Source organism: Bos grunniens, chromosome 13 (assembly GCF_055505025.1).
Source record: "Bos grunniens cultivar Pamir isolate PY7600 chromosome 13, Bosgru_T2T1.0, whole genome shotgun sequence".
NCBI classification, from domain to species: Eukaryota; Metazoa; Chordata; class Mammalia; order Artiodactyla; family Bovidae; genus Bos; species Bos grunniens.
The window spans coordinates 34539871-34552912 of record NC_141177.1 but is presented as its reverse complement, the minus strand read 5'-3'; positions in this window follow the sequence as shown (position 1 = coordinate 34552912).

The following is a 13042-nucleotide window of genomic DNA, read 5'->3' as shown; positions in this document are numbered from 1 at the left end:
TCTAGGTTTTTTGTCACAGCTTTTCTTCCAAGAGCAATCATTTTTTAATTTCATGGTTGTAGTCACCATCTGCAGTGATTTTGTAGCCCAAGAAAATAAAGTCTGCCACTGTTTCCACTGTTTCCCCATCTATTTGCCAGGAAGTGATGGGACTAGATGCCATGATCTTAGTTATCTGAATGTTGAGTTTTAAGCCAGCTTTTTTACTCTCCTCTTTCACTTTCACCAAGAGGCTCTTCAAGTCTTCTTCACTTTTTGCCATAAGGGTGGGGTCTTCTGCATATCTGAGGTTATTGATATTTCTCCCAAAATATTCTCATAAGCTTTTAGAAACCAGTTCTTCAGGAAAAAACACATGCATACACATATTTATTATAAACTTTACTGATATAGAGGATATATAGCACAAAAGTTAAAATAAAGTATTAATATATAATAATTTTTATTACAAATTCCATATAGCCAATTGACCATCAGAGAATAATTCTGCTCATTATTGCCAGACTCTTATATCTTAGCTAAATATAAACTTTGTGAACTGGAGCAAAGTGGGCACTTAGGCAAAGAATTTGTAGTGTGTTAGTCCCTCAGTCATATCTGACTCTTTGTGACCCCATGGACTCCATCCTGCCAGGCTCCTCTGTCTGTGGGATTTCCCAGGCAAGAATACTGTAGTAGATAGCCAATCTCTTCTCCGGGGGATCTTCTCAACCCAGGGATGAGACCAAAAGCACAATTTATTAAAGAAAAAAAATGAATTGGACTTTATAAAAAATATATATTTCAAGAGACACCATTATAAAAATGAAAAAATAAGCCATAGGCTGGGATAATACGTGAAAATCATTTATTTCGGAAAATAGAAAGAGCTCTGAAAACACAACAGCAGTGAAACAAATACTACATTAAAAACAGCAAAAATCTGGACACTTTAAGAGGGCATGTGCTTAGTCACTCAGTCGTGTCCAACTCTTTGTGGCACCATGGACTGTAGTCTGCCAGGCTTCTCTGTCCATGGGTATTCTCTAGACAAGAATACTGGAGTGGCTTGCCATTCCCTTCTTCAGAGAATCTTCCCAACCCAAGGACAGAACCCAGGTCTCCTGCATGTCAGGCAGATTCTTTACCATCTGAGCCATATACAGATGACAAACAAACACATGAAAAAAAGATGTTCAACATGATTAGCCATTAGGGAAATGAAAGTTAAAGTTATAATGAGATACCACTGCATACTGTACATACCTGAACAGCCAAAATTTTGAAAATATTGACAGTATCAGGTGCTGACAAAGATGCAGAACAACTGAAAATCTCACACATTGTTGATAGGAATGCAAAACTGTACACCATCTCTAGAAAATAATTTGATACTTTCTTATATAATTAAACATACATTTATCACATGATTCAGCAACCCTACCCACCCCCCCTCCCCCAAATCTACCCTAGAGAAGTGAAAACTTATATTCATATGAAAATCTATGTGTGAATATTCATAGAGGCTTCTTCATTCACAATTGCCTCAAACTGTAATCAATTTAAATAGCCTTCAGCAAATGAATGGATAAACAAGTTGTGGCACATCCTTATAATGGATTAGTGAAATGGCTCAGTTGTGTCCAACTCTTTGCAACCCCATGGACAGTAGCCTGCCAGGCTCCTCCACCCATGGGATTTTCCAGGCAAGAGTACTGGAGTGGGCTGCCATTTCCTTCTCCAGGGGATCTTCCCAACCCAGGGATAGAATCCAGGTCTCCCACATTGCAGACAGACCCTTTATCACCTGAGCCACAAGGGAGAGCTACTATGATGGATTTAGTTCAGTTCAGTCACTCAGTTGTATCTGACTCTATGACCCCATGAATCGCAGCCTCCCTGACCATCACCAACTCCCAGAGTTTACTCAAACTCATGTCCATCGAGTCGGTGATGCCATCCAGCCATCTCATCCTCTGTCGTCCCCTTCTCCTCCTGCCCCCAATCCCTCCCAGCATCAGGGTCTTTTCCAATGAGTCAACTCTTTGCATGAGGTGGCCAAAGTATTGGAGTTTCACTATGATGGATTACTGCTCAGTAATAAAAAGGAGCAAGCTAGTATATATGTGTAACAACATGGATATGTTGCAAAAGACTTCTGCTGATTGAAAGAAACCAATCTCAAAACATCATATATTTGTTCAATCTATATGAAATTATCAAAAAATAGAAAACTTTGGAGATGGAAGATCAGTGGCTGCCAGAAATTAGGGGTAGGCGGAGAGTATGACCAAAGGGTGGCATGACAATTTTGAGGGGATGATGGAAATTTTCGGAATCCTGATTGTTGTGGTTACTTTAATCTATATGTGTGTTACAATTTATTCATAGAATTGTACACAAAAAGGAAAAAAAATCAATTTTATGGCATATAAATTTTAGAAAGTAATTTAAATTTTAGAAATTAAAATTAAATTAAAAGTCAATTTATAATAACATTAAAATCTAACCTGCTATGCCATACAGACCTACAACTGCCTAAGTGTTCTGCACCTTGAAATTCCACCATGACTTTATTTGTAAAATAAATAAGTAATAAAAGATTTATTTCAAAATGACAATTTGAGGTTCTCAGATATAGGAAGAAAAATCACTAAAATGTGAAAAATTTTTAACAACTTGTCTTGATGCTCTTTGGTTTGGAGATCTGAAGGAGATTAATTAGCCGTATCTCAGGAAACTGTATAAAACTGGCTTTTTGGATCTAGAATCCAGGACTCGTAGTTGCCTATATGAGTCCATTTATCCTAATTGTCTCTAGCCTGTGTAGCATCTTTACAGAGTTAGTGTATCAGGGAGGGTCTAACTGGGGATCAGAAACCACTTGAGTATTTAAAATAGAAAGAATACAATGCAAGAAATCAGTTAAAGCAGGTGATGGACTCTGGAAAAGCCAAACAAGATACCAGCCCAGAAATTAACAACCTTTGGAATCTTCTATCACCCCGAGGCAGGAAGGATAGATGGAAAAGGTGGTTTTACTGGCACCCCAAAACTGGGATTATATGGTGGAAGACCAAACCATAGCAGGCTGTTTAGAAAACACTTGGACCCCAGGAAAATGCAGCCCTTGGCAGGGATGCTGCCCAAGGCAGAGAAGGAAGGGGAGAAATCTGCTGGTTTCTCTCTTTCTCTTTCTCTCTAACCTCCCAGTGATGGCTCTCATTGCCCAAATCCATCTAGAAGACAACTGCTGAGGATACAGAACATCAGCTTGATAGGATAAACCCCTTCCTTCCAAGATGAAGAGCAAATCAAGGAGAAGGTAACAAATGGATTTGTGGGAAACCAGGCCTAGGACCAGCCCAGTCAGCCCAAGATTGACAACAAATTAAAGGGGCCATTGGAGCTGATTTCTGCTCTATCTCTGTGGAATGAAGGCTTTATAATAAGGTTGGAAAGTCCTCTGTCTCTCAGAGGCAGCTGTGAGAGGGACCTATATGGTTTGGGAGAGTTTCACAACAGTGCTTCAAATTCTCAGCCTTTCTCTATGGATGACTTCAAGGAAAAGGCTCTCAAAACTGTCTGTGATCCTCTTGGGTCGCCCCACATAAAGCATTCTACTCTCACAATATTTGCTCCAGTGTGTTCAGAGTTGCAGTTTAGCCTATTCCTTTTCTGTACCACTTGCTTTTCACACCTTACAGAGCCATATATTTTTGGTACCTAATGGTCCCCCACAGCTTTCCTGCCTGGAGAAAGAAATGGCAGCCCACTCTAGTAATCTTGCCAGGATAATCCCATGGACAGAGGAGCCTGGTGGGCTACAGCCCAAAGGGTCACAAAGAGCTAGACATGACTGAGCACACCGGCACTGACATGGACTGATCTCTCTTCAGTGAGGAGAGCAGAATCTAGAGTCTCTTGGTCCTCTTGCAAACTCTTGTATCATTTTCCCCAGTGATCTTTGATACCTTTTCTGTTACTGTATAACTTTCTTTACAAATATGAAAGGAGTTACTGTGGAATTCTCAACCTTCCTCCATGGCCCCCTTCCTCCAATAACTCCTCATGGAAATTCCTGTGGAGGAATAGTGCACTAATCATACATTCAAAAGCAGAGACATTACTTTGCCAACAAAGGTCCGTTTAGTCAAGGCTATGGTTTTTCCTGTGGTCATGTATGGATGTGAGAGTTGGACTGTGAAGAAGGCTGAGCGCTGAAGAATTGATGCTTTTAAACTGTGGTGTTGGAGAAGACTCTTGAGAGTCCCTTGGACTGCAAGGAGATCCAACCAGTCCATTTTCAAGGAGATCAGCCCTGGGATTTCTTTGGAAGGAATGATGCTAAAGCTGAAACTCCAGTACTTTGGCCACGAAGAGTTGATTCATTGGAAAAGACCCTGATGCTGGGAGGGATTGGGAGCAGAAGGAAAAGGGGATGACAGAGGATGAGATGGCTGGATGGCATCACTGACTCGATGGACGTGAGTCTGAGTGAACTCCGGGGGTTGGTGATGGACAGGGAGGCCTGGCACACTGCGATTCCTGGGGTCGCAAAGAGTCGGACACGACTGAGTGACTGATCTGATCTGATCTGATAGCAGAAGAAGGGCTTTCTGGTTGTATTAGTCGTGGAAATGGCAACCCACTTCAGTATTCTTCTCTGGGAAATCCCATGTATAGAGGAGCCTGGTGGGCTAGAGTTCATGGGGTCTCAAAGAGTCAGATGTGAATGAGCTATCTTCACTTCACTTCAATCACGAATGAGCACAGAGGCTATGTAAGGTACTCCAGTAGAAGGAATTTAACATGTGGAACTAGTCACAATGGTGCTGGCAGAACAGAAAAGCCAAACAAAGGCCATTAAGGCAACAGCTTGAAGCTGCTATCACTAGTAGGACAAGAAGGATAAAGGAAAATTAGTGTTATTGGAGCCAAAGAATCAGAGCCACCTGCAGCAATAGAGTCTTCACATAGGAGCAGGGATCAAGGAGGAGATATAGCCAGTGCCAGAGACCCTGGCTGAAGCTGAGAGAAAAGCAAGAATCACCCTGGCTCCCGCTTATCCTTGATCTTCAATCTCCCCAGTGCCTTTTATTGACTAAACCAAGCCAGAAGCCGGTTGGCAAGAGAGCCCAGGAAATGAAGTTTACAGAGAACAGACAGGAAGAGGATTTAAAAGAAAACAAGCAGATGACCCAGTTTTCTAGTCATTCATTCTTAAATTTTCACTTTCTATCTTCCCCCAAACAATTATTGCTTCTGAAGATTTGCCTCTTTCAGCTAGTGATTTAAAAGACACCCAGATGCAGAAAGTCACAGGACTGGGTCTAGAGCATTGATCTCATTTTTTATCCACTGTTAAGTCACTATTTAACAATCCATTGTAAACGCTACCTTCCAACCCTTACCCCTGGCCTGCCACTCCCCAGATATAACTAAGTACTTATGGTCATAATAGGTGGGAAGGTGCATTGGTGCACTATTAACAGCATTCTTAACAGCTTGATTAGCAAAGATTGTGTAAGTTATTGGTATAACTTTCACCTTCAGTCACTGACTGGTCCACCAGTTACTTCCATAGCTTTAGAACCCCCTGGCCTCCCATCTTTCTCTCCCAGGATCCCTTTATCTTTTCTACTATTCACCTTCATGGGGTCTTTTTACTTCCCCACCAGTTCTAAGCTATGTATGAAGAGATGACTATGTAAGTGATTTACAGTTACTGTGAAATTTTATTAAATGTTTATGAATTATTACCATCTTTGCTAAAGCTTTAATACATACTTACCTGTATCTTTCTCTCAAGTGTGTATCCTTTTCTTCCTTCAATGTGGTATAACTTTCCCCAATTGATTTTTTTCTTAACCAGGAGAAGTTATTAATTTATGCTTTTTTTGCTTCTGTTTCTCGTCTTTTTTTGTTCTGTTTCCTCTAACAAGATTGTGAGTTTCCCTAAGGGTCTCCACTCCCTTGGCACAGAACACTGCATTTGGTGGGCTGTAGACAAAGCAGCTGTTTTGGAGACCATGACTTGATTGACAAATGAGAGGCCCGGGCAAGAGTAGCAGAAGTCAGTGCTGATAATAAAGACTTCCACCCTAGACCACCAGAACCTACCTGGCACAATCCCTACTTCCTACTTTAGCTCTGGAAGGAAACCTGAAGTGCAGGGACAGCATTACATTGCCTTTCTGGCCCATGACCTCTCTTTTAAGAAGTGTCAAAATCACCAACGCATTTCCATCTCTATTGCTTCCACTGTTGTCCAAGTCATTCAGACACTTACAAAGGCCTCACCTCAGTGGTTACACTATAGATTGCATTTTTAGTAAACAGAACACTAAAGTACAAAAAAATGTTTGCCTCTGGAATCTTTTGCTTAACATCCTGCTTACAGAATTCATCATGTAGTTGTGTACAGACACAGTTCATTCATTTTCTTTGCTGAATATCACTCCATTGCTTTGGCTTGTTTGAGTGAATTTCCATTTCTTGCAATCAAGCAAGATAATGAAGGATGAAACTGTCTTTCCCAGAGAAACCATAGGCATGGACTAAGAAGTCCCTGAGAGAGCCATCCCTGTCCTTCTCTCATCAAGCTGGGGTATTCCTTTCATATCCAGTGAATTTCAGGGCAACACTGAATTTTGCTGAGTGGATTCAGAACTCCATATGGCAATTGTCTTGGATCCTGGCACCAGGCCAAAGGATGACAGTTCTTCTCTCCTTCATACTTCTTTACTCTATGATTGCTCATATCTGAAAATCTTAGGTTTTGCAATCTTCTATCAGCCCAGCGCCATGTGTTATAACACTTTGTATGATGCAGTGTGGAGCTGCAAAATTGTTTTCTGGGAGTATTCTAAAGCCATAAATGTGGGAGAAAGACAATATTATTTTACTATATATTTTTACATAATAGGAACAAACTATTTATTGCATCTTTGCCAATGTTTCCAGGCTTGTGGCATGTAAAATCAAGATGATTTTTCTCATTTTTTCCTAAACAGTTGAGAATTTTGAGCTGAGATCAGGTGAAGCCAGTATGATTTAGGCAAGATTCCATTAGGCATGGACTTTCAGACGTATAATTTTGTTTGGTAAGAGTAGAATAGTGTGGGTGGTGCATACTTTCATTATGTAACTAACATCCTGTTTTCCCCACTGGTAATAATATCTCAGAAAGTACAAGGGAATTCAGGAAGGAAATATTTCATAATTTCAAAAAAAAAAAAAGACAGTAAATCATTCTTCAGAATAAATCTGAGAGATGGGTTGTTTCTACCAAAAACCAGTAGAAACTGAGGCATGATAATGCCACTACAGGTTTTTCTGAATATTCTGTAGAGCCATAGTTTTAAAGATTTGCTCATTAATTTCCCCGCATAATCTCCTTTGTCACATGGCAGCTCTTCTCATGGGATGCCTTGTAATCCTACTGACTCTTGCCCAGCAACGGGAATAGTTTCTAACTTTAGTTAATGGAGCATTTGAGGTTGTTCACGCTGAGAAAGTCAACCAAAGAAAATGCCTGCAGGAGAGTAATAGTGAAATATCCAACCCATGGGTCAAATAAAATGGATGCTATTCCATGTCTATAACATGTCTTCAAGTATTCCAATTGGTGAAATGAACTCACAGCCAGGATTCCCTGCTTTTCCTTCCTTTGGAAAAATGTATTAATCATGTCTGTTGTCTCTTGACCTCCTCAGAGGCCCAAGCACATTCAAACTGCTTGATCCCATCAAGATTGATTCTCTTCCCTGTTGGACTTTTCCCCATTTTCCTCTAACTGCCTTTGTCTTTTTCCTTTTCCCCTTCCCTTCCTCCTATCTATCCTTATCTTTACCCCTGCCCAGAATAAACATAGAGGCTTTGTAGAACTGAAGCTTAGAGTATGTTTTCTTCAGGGGCCAAGGGAGAGGAAGAAAAAATCACAAAATAGTTATAAAGTAAACATTATGCAAAATTAAAACTAAAGCATCAGAAATTGCTGAATTTCCTAAAGGAAATCAACCCTGAATATTCATTGGAAGGACTGATGCTGAACCTGAAGCTGAAGCTCCAATTACTTTGGGCACCTGATGTGAAGAACTGACTCACTGGAGAAGACTCTGATGCTGGGAAAGATTGAAGGCAGGAGGAGAGGACAGCAAGATAAGATACTTGGATGGCATCACTGACTCAATGGACATGAGTTTGAGCAAGCTCTGGGAGTTGGTGATGGATAGGGAATCCTGGTGTGCTGCAGTCCATGGTCACAAAGAGTCAGACTGAGAGACTGAACTGAACTGAGAAAGAACTGAGATGTCTCATACAATCACAAAAAGCAACATAATTTCTTTTACTTGTTTTACACTTTTCTTCCCTACACATTTAGCTGCTGCTGCTGCTAAGTCGCTTCAGTCGTGTCCGACTCTGTGCGACCCCATGGACTGCAGCCTACCAGGCTTCTCTGTCCCTGGGATTCTCCAGGCAAGAACACTGGAGTGGGTTGCCATTTCCTTCTCTAATGCATGAAAGTGAAAAGTGAAAGTGAAGTCGCTCAGTCGTGTCTGACTCTTAGCGACCCCATGGACTGCAGCCTACCAGGCTCCTCCATCCATAGGATTTTCCGGGCAACAGTACTGGAGTGGGGTGCCAATTCCCTTTATTACCTCTTCATGTGGCAATGGATTTGGTAATATTTTTTGTTGTTAGGGAACAGAAGGATAACCTAGTCTTTAGGCTAGCATGCTTAGTCAAAATGTCTTCATTTTTGATGAAATGTGTAAAACATGCCACTTCAACCATATGTACACCCATTCTTTTTAGAACTGCCACAAGGCTGTGCCCTACAAAGAGAAATTCTGATATTTCAGTTTCTGAAACTGAATTCAGAAATTCAGTTTCAGTTGTTTCCCATCAAAAGTGAAGAAAAAATGTTATAGGTGTTATATCATATCATTGATTGCTGGAAAATGGTATATTCCGATAGAAGAGAACTTGCATTTTGATGAGTTCTCAGTGAGAATGGAATCCTCCATTTATAATTTCACTAATCCATGGAGTAGCTTTTGGCTCCCTGTAAAGCCTCATTTTTCATGCATCCCCCATAAAGCTCCTGTGTCAGGTACCATACACCACCAGACTCATTTATGCTGTGACATGACCTGGGTCCTACTCTTTGTCATGATACTTGACAAATGATTCAGGGGGCCTTTCCTACATTGGGTAGGAAAGGAAAAATGTATGTGCATCATCAAAGTGACTAGAAATCGCTTAACCATTTCTCATTAAATTAAAACTAAGTGTATCCTCAATTCAACTTTCCCTTAGGTAAAGCCCCAAATCCCCACACCTGCTCAACATTACCTAACATAAAGGGAGTGTGTTGGAGCAGAAATCAAGGCAAAAAGAGATGGAAGTCTCAACTGGTTATAATTAATATGTTTTTCTCAGGAAAAATAAAAGAATTCAAGAGACTACATGAACCACTTTTGATATCCGTCCTGGGGCTTGGAAGGGTGTGACAGCCTTGACACATAAACTTCCTAGCAAATCTTCCACTATTCCTGATACCCGCGCTAGGGCTGGTGTCCTGTCTGCTGCTCGCCACACTTAGGTGTGTGAAGGAAGCTTCCAGTTACTGAGAAGGTTCCAGCTCTCAGGTGGGATGGTGTCATGTGTCCTGGAGCCTTGATGCTCCCAGGTAGCTAGGCAGATCACTCACAGAGATAGGAATTGGTCCTGGACTTTCCAGCTAGCGGAAGTCTGACTGATGGCTACTGAGGGGGTTTTGGGAATTTGGTTTTTTCAGCCTACCAATAAAGCCTGAGGCATAAAGTCCACTGTTAATAAAAAGATTGCACTGTGTATTTGGCTCCTCAAAATCTTTTCTTTATTCATTTGTCTTATTGCCTTGCTAAAAGACAGAACTGAAAGCTTGGATACTGGACTTTTTTTTCTGAACTACTTACCATAGCTGTGTGTGCTTGAATGACTCCTTGGTACTACTGAACCTCTCTTTCATCATCGATAAAGTGAGTTGAACTTGAGTCTCTTGTTTCCTTTCCCTCAACTAACATCTGAATTTTCTAGGTCTTACTAATATGCCAGTTTCACATGTGATATTGTAATCTGTGAGGTTCTGTTTTAATCGCTAAGTTATTTCCACTGAATTTTAATAAACAAAAGCACTAAGTATGTATTATGAAGCTGGAATGACACTGAGTGGTTGATATGTATAATCTCATACATTCCTCAGTAATCAATGTCTTTGGGAAATTGTACTGATCACATCTGATGTCTCAGTTACTGTGATAAGATCTTCCTTCAAAGTCAATATTGTGTCATGGTTAAAATGTCACAAAACTGAACAAAGTATATAATTAAACCCTTACAACAGTCTTGAGAGATGAGTGATATTATTGTCTTCCTTCTTTTAGAGAAGAGGAAACTGAGCTACAGGAAGTTTAAGCGATGATGTGTCACAGTCACACAGCAAGCAAGTGCCACAGTCATTGCCTCAGATCATGTCCCAGATGAAAGCAATTAAATGATTTACCTGAGTTCATGAGCTTCTCAGGTGGCTCAGTGATAAAGAACCCACCTGCCAATGCAAGAGACACAGGAGATATGAGTTCGATCCCGGGGTTGGGAAGACCCCCTAGAGGAGGAAATGGCAACCTACTGAAGTATTCTTGCCTGGAAAACTCCACGGACAGAGGAGCCTGACAGGATACAGTCCATGGGATCTCAAAGAGTAGAGAGACTGAGCATGCACATTTGAGATCATGACCCTCCTAGATGGCAGAGAGAGAAACAGAATCCCGTTGCCTTTAGATAATGGTGATACAAGAAAACCTCACTAGCCTGAGTGATGTTTAAAAAATTCTTAAGAAAAACAAGCAAACAAACTGGATAAAGTTATTCTTTTGGCATCCAGTATGGAAGAGACGGTGAAGGTTGCCCCCTGCATGATGGACATTTCCTGCTTGCTTAGATAGGATTTATTGCAGTGCTCCACCAGGTGGCACTCCAGTGAAGACATGGCTATGGAAAGCTCTCCAACCCCAAGACTTGAAGCTTTAAAGAATTTTGAGTAGGTTAAGAGGGTATTCTTGAGAAAGAGGCTGCCAGGCAAAGGGATATGGTTTCCCATCTTGCCAGTAGGGAACAGCCTGAAGACAGAGGAAAGTCCATGAACAGGAATCCTAAGACAAAGGACAATGATCCCAGAAAAAGTAAGCCTCAAAACATCTAAGAAAGGTTAAGACACTTTCCCCTCATCTTGGGAAAATCCTGAGAGACTAAAATTCAGACTTGGAGCTTGTGTCTCTGCTGCTAAATTGTGACTCCTTTAAAGAATCACATGCTTGTCTAGACTTCAGAGTCCTCATCTGTAAAATGTGTGTGTGTGTGTGTGTGTGTGTGTGTGTGTTAGGGGTGCAGGCGTAAGACTTCATCAGGGTTCTTTAACAGTGGGTTATGGGCCTAGTTGATGGAGTTCATGACCCAACTTCCTAAAGTCTTGAGAAAAACCATGGACACACATTTTTTTTTTAGGAAGAGGTCTGTTGCTTTCAACAGATGCTAAGCAGAAACAGTAAGTCCCCAAATGTAAACAACATCTGGATTAGGTAATTTCTAAGGTCTCCTCTAGCTTCAGTGTTCTCTGATTCTGTAATTTTTCTGGGAAGGCAACTATGGTTGTCAAGTTAATTGGATTAAACTTCTGGCCAAGTTCCATCTGCATCTTTTCTTACACACTGTCTAATGGTTTTGTTGGGGTAGTCACACCTAAGTTCAAGAAGTCCTGCAACACCCTCTCTAATAGATCAGGTGGCACATCATATGACTAATGTGGTTCATTAGAGAGCAGTTGCCAACACAGATCAGAGGAACTGCAAGAGCAACACACTAGATCCCATGAGTTTAGTAGTGGAAGCAGGTGCTAATTAACATCCTTTGGATGAACAGGATATGCATTTTTTGGGAGTGGGTAAGAATTTCTGGTTAGACAAGCTCCAAATTCTTTGGTCTACTTAGAAGGTGGTGCCAATCCCATCATCCAGGATGAGATTTTATTTCCTGATGACACCTTCTCAGCCAAGAAGGAAGGCCCAGCAAGGAGGTGGGACTATTATTTTCAGAGACATTGTCATGCAAATAAGGGCTCCTTCCAAAAACAGTTGCAACCAAGGGAGTGTCCCTGTCTTACCTCTTTGGTTCAGAAAAAAAGTATCTCTTACGTCTTTTTTACTGGAGTAGGTTTGGTAGCTGAGTAATGTAATTATATAGATTACCAACAGAAACCAAGGTTTCAACCTGTCCTAGATATACACCATTTGTGAAGGGAGGGACTTGGAGAGAGGGATATTGATTGTGGATGCAGCCAATGGAGAGCTCCGCTACTGAACAGAGAACATTGTCCATGCATAGACTCTGCGGTAGCACTTAAATGTATGGAGATGCTGGAACATGAGATTGGTTCTTGAGGAGAGAACCTGGGAGGGAGAGCAGTTCCTCCAGAGTATCAAAGAGTGTTCTCTGGAATGTGAGTTGAGTATAAGAAAAGAAGTCCTGCCTTGTGCTTTGGAAGATTGGACTGGTTACCTTTCAGAATGGTCTGACCTACTGCCTAAGCCAATGGCTCTCAGTCCTGGCTACACATTAAAATCAACTTTTGAAAAATCACTATTGCTTTGGGCCCATCCAAGATCAATAAATCAGCATCACTGAAGGTGGGACCTGGGCATTTCTGTTTAAAAAAATCTCTTCTGGTGAGTTAATACACTGCTGAGGTTGGGAGCCACTGGCCTAGATCCATGTTAGAAATTATGGGGCTTATACGCCAATATGGAGAAGGCCCTGGCACCCCATTCCAGTACTCTTTCCTGGAAACTCCCATGGACGGAGGAGCCTGGCAGGCTGCAGTCCATGGGGTCGCTGAGGGTCGGACACAACTGAATGACTTCACTTTCACTTTTCACTTTCATGCATTGGAGAAGGAAACGGCAACCCACTCTAGTATTCTTGCCTGGAGAAACCCAGGGACGGGGGAGCCTGGTGGGCT